Below are 4,178 nucleotides of genomic sequence, written 5' to 3' on the forward strand. Positions count from 1 at the left end.
ATCGTCGCCGTTGAGGATGGTGGACAATGTTGATTTCCTAGCATCACGGGCCATAGAACCGTCTCCAGCAGAAAGGCCGCTGGACGCGGAACCTAATACCACTGTCGAGGATGACCTAGAGGGGTTTAACGAGGACGGGATTGGTGGTTCGGTGCCTTTCAGTCTCACTGTTGAGGATTTAGATCTGATAAGGCTTGGGTACCACATCCCTGAGTCGGTGATTATGCGGCTTCCCCTACTGGACGAACTCCCGAACCAACCTCCAGAAAGATCGGTCGCCATTTTTTAGGTCGCCCTTTAGTGCGGCCTACGACTTCCTCTGCGACGAGTGGTGAGGAGACTGCTTAGTCGGTTGAACTTGGCCCCAGACAGATGATCCCCAATGGTTGGAGGGCGTTGATTGGCTGCGCTGTCTTATGGGCCGAGCTAGAACAACCCGAGCTAACGGTGGAGGAATTCCTCCACTTATATCAAGTCAAGCCCAACCATAGTCAACTCAGCTGGTTTTATTTGTCTGCCTGGTGAGGAACTGGGGGAAGCCTTATTACTGACCCATCATCGTCCAACAAGAATTGGAGGGACATGGTTCTGGGCGTCCGGGTGTTGGGAGGTAGCCGATCTATCTCTACCTTCAGATCAATACCGGGTCCTTACAACATTTTTCGACCCATGTAAACATTTCTCGGACAACCATTCTTAGTTTGTTTCGAGTTGGTCGGTTTCTGATCGCACTGTAGCTGATGGTTTGTTTCTCTGTGCAGTTCTCCCTAAACAAGTCCCTCTGGTCGACAGTGGAGCGCTTGCTCGGATTAAGGCGGCGAGAGCGCTCCCTTGGGAGAAAAGGTCTTGGAGGGTTCTGCTTCAACCTGAGCTACTCCTTCAATCAGGCTTGGACTTCGCTCTTACCGGTAAGCCATTGGGTAAGACCTACTTTCGAGCCATAATACTTGGGTATTTTTTGTGGACTCTGCTGGCATTTTTTCTTCGCATGTTGAATGCAGAGATGCCTGAAGCTCGTCTTATGCTCCGACCTCCTTCTAAACTCTGTGCTCCTCCTGCCAGGATGAGACGATGGCGCCGAATAAGTAGAAGATCATGGCCTCTTCCAAGAGCAAGGGGAAGGTCGGCTCCTCCTGCCCTGTTGTGATTGAGGCAGATGGAGAGGGAATGGAGGTGGAGACCTCCTCTGGTGTTGATGAAGTGGCGGGGACAACTGTCCCGGAAGAGGCTGCTCTTGCCGAAGTGCAGGGGGTTGCCGAGCTTCCCACGGAGGCTCGATCTTCGGATGCTGAGAGGGTAGCTCGCCCACGGGTCTCCGCTAGACTGTTGAGGAGATCCTCCCTTGGGCAGACCGCTATACGTCGGAGGCAAAGTTCGGCAATTTGTTCGACTCCCCTGTGGACTCAGCTTTGGCCCACGTGATGACGAGCCTCCTTAGGGTAAGATACTCTTCAGAACTGTGTCGTGGTTCTTTTTTTTTTTTTTTTTTTTTTTAAATGCTCGCGCCTAACTTATTCTCTCTTTTTTGTTGTAGTTCGCTTCGTGTGTTTTGAAGGCGCATGTCGAGTTTGCTTGGATACGTGAACTGGTGGGCGGGGCCGACTGGAAGGTGGCCCAGTCAAAGGCTTGGGCTGAGGCTGCGGAGGTCGAGCTAAGGGCTGCGAGGATGACCCTTGAAGCAGCTACTGTGGAGAAGGCTAAGATGGCGGCGAAGCTGAAAGAGGCCCAGGCTTAGTATGTGGATTGCCGGGCTAAGCTCATGGAGACCTCGAAGCTTGAAGAACTTAAGGCCGGGACAAAGGCTGCTCTTGCCTTGGCTCGGAAGGATGCGGTGGAGGAGTTCAAGGCCTCCTAGACGTATTCAGACGACATGGATTACCTCTTTCGTCAGGGTTACACTAAATGTGTCAGGGCTATGAATGAGTCCTTCCTCAAGCTTGATCTGTCCGGCTTCGATGAGTCCGAATCGGGCTCTGATGGGTCGGGCGATGAAGCGACTCCCGATCAGCTCCTCGAGGCCGAGGCTTGAGGGTCAGTTTTTTGCAGAGAAGTATTACCTTCATCCTGCAATACCTTTCCCTTTTTCAGCTTCAAGCACTTCAAGCGCTATCCGCCTTTCCCTTTTTCAACTTCAGGCACTTCATGCGCTGTTCGTCTCTCCCTTTTTCAGCTTCAAGCACTTCAAGCATTTGTAAATCAATGTACATGTATTTTTCTAGGTTATAACCGATGTAATACCAATCTAATCATGCCTTTTGGGCTTTATCAATGAAACACTTCTTTTCTTTTGAAAAACTCCTTTCAAATTATGAGTTTCAGAGTTGAGTAGATTGTTTTTTTACTTTGCATGAGTAGGTCGAACTGAACACAGGTTGTAACTCGGGTATCGATCGGATGTTGATTGGCGTTTTACAGAAACCTGTCCAAGCCAGATAGCTCAGACACAGCTCAGGCATTGATCAGATCAGTGTCATTCATTGGTCAGATCTTGGTCAAACCTCGATCAGGTAATGTGCCGGAGCTTTATTAATATTATTTCAAAGTCGAGTGATGCATAGCGAGTGTTGTACCGACCAACTTAGGAGTAATAGATCTTCAGATGCTCTACATTCCATGGGTGCGGGAGCAGCTGACCAGTCAGGTCCTCTAGGCAATATGAACCAGGTCTGCTTGTGCTTGATATCACATAGGGTCCTTCCCAGTTCGGACCCAAGGTCCCTAATCCTATCTCCTTGGTATTCTGGAATGTCTTCCGGAGAACTAAATCTCCGACTCGAAACCTTCTGACCTTGACCCGGGTATTATAGAAGCGTGATACCTGCTGTTGGCGAACAATAGTTCGAGAGCCCGAGCTTGTTCCCTTTGTTCTCCGAGATGGTCGAGACTGAGGGCCATAAGCTCGGTATTGGCTTGTTCATCGAATGAGTCTATTCAAGCTGTATGTAGTTCGATCTCCACGGGAGTGACTGCCTCTGCTCCATATGCTAAAGAGAAAGCGGTCTCCCCGGTAGCTATTCGGGCAGTAGTTCGTTGGCCCACGTTCTTTGGCCCACGTTCCTTTAGCACTCTCGAGCTTGGTCAGGAGATGATGCTTGATGATCTTGTTAACCGCCTCAACCTGCCCATTCGCTTGTGGATATCGTGGCGATGAGTAAACGTTGCGAATTCCGAGGTTCTTGCACATCTCTTGATACTGTTTGTTATCGAATTTCTTACCGTTATCAGAGATGATGATCCGAGGAATCTCGAACCTGCATTTGATATTCTTCCAAACAAAGTTGGTGATCCTGTGCTCGGTTATCTTTGCTAGCGGTTCTGATTCTACCCACTTAGTGAAGTAGTCGACAGCCACTACAGTGAACTTGGTTTGACCTTTACCAGTGGAGAGTGGACTGATAATGTCAATCCCCCACTGAGCAAACGGCCATGGTCAAGCCATAGGTGTGAGCTCTTCAGGCGGTTGCCGAGGTATATTTGCGAATTGCTAGCACTTGTCACATTTTTGAACGGGCTTTTGTGCATCATGTTGCATGGTCGGCCAATAATAACCCCATCGAATTACCTTGTGGGCTAATGCTCGTCCTCCAGAGTGGTTCCTGCATATTCCTTCGTGGATCTCCCTTAGGATATATTCTGCTTCTTCTAGTCGGATGCATCTCAAGTAAGGAAGGTATAATCCTTTCTTGTAGAGTATATCATTGAGTATGGTATATCGGGCAGTTTTAATCTTTAGTTTTTGTGCTTCAGTTCGGTCTTCGGGTAGCTCGCCATTCTCAAGATACTTGATAATTGGATCCAACCATGTTGATTCCGAGCTAATCGGAAGAACGGTCGTGAGGTCGGCTTCATTGATGCTTGGTTTGGCCAGGAACTCGATCGGAATGGATCTCAGGATTTCATCTTTATTCGAGCTTCGCCAACATGTCAGCTTTTGAATTTTCGACCCGTGGAATCAGGGCAACGCTGCATTTCTGAAAACTTCTGATCAATTCTTTGGCCTCTCGAAGATATGCTTTCATATGTTCTTTCTTGTCCTGGTAGGCGTCCGCTATTTGGTTAACGACCAACTATGAGTCACTAAAGACTTCGAGATGTTGAGCCCCCATGTTTGATGCTAATAGGAGTTCAACGAGCAAGGCCTCGTATTCTGCTGTATTATTAGAGGCCCGAAATCCAAA

At 48.8% G+C, this 4,178-nt stretch overlaps 1 long non-coding RNA gene across 2 annotated transcripts; it reads left to right on the forward strand.

Annotated features, from left to right (window-relative positions):
- The first annotated feature begins 351 nt into the window (after positions 1-351).
- On the forward strand, positions 352-2,422 carry LOC131243152 (uncharacterized). 2 transcript variants are annotated; one of them, XR_009169903.1, is made up of 3 exons: positions 352-920; positions 1,002-1,439; positions 1,535-2,422. It is a non-coding gene; the product is annotated as an uncharacterized LOC131243152 (long non-coding RNA). The 2 variants fall into 2 exon arrangements; XR_009169902.1 differs by having other exon boundaries at positions 355-908.
- The last annotated feature ends 1,756 nt before the right edge of the window (positions 2,423-4,178 follow it).

Source organism: Magnolia sinica, chromosome 4 (assembly GCF_029962835.1).
Source record: "Magnolia sinica isolate HGM2019 chromosome 4, MsV1, whole genome shotgun sequence".
In the NCBI taxonomy this organism is placed as follows: domain Eukaryota; kingdom Viridiplantae; phylum Streptophyta; class Magnoliopsida; order Magnoliales; family Magnoliaceae; genus Magnolia; species Magnolia sinica.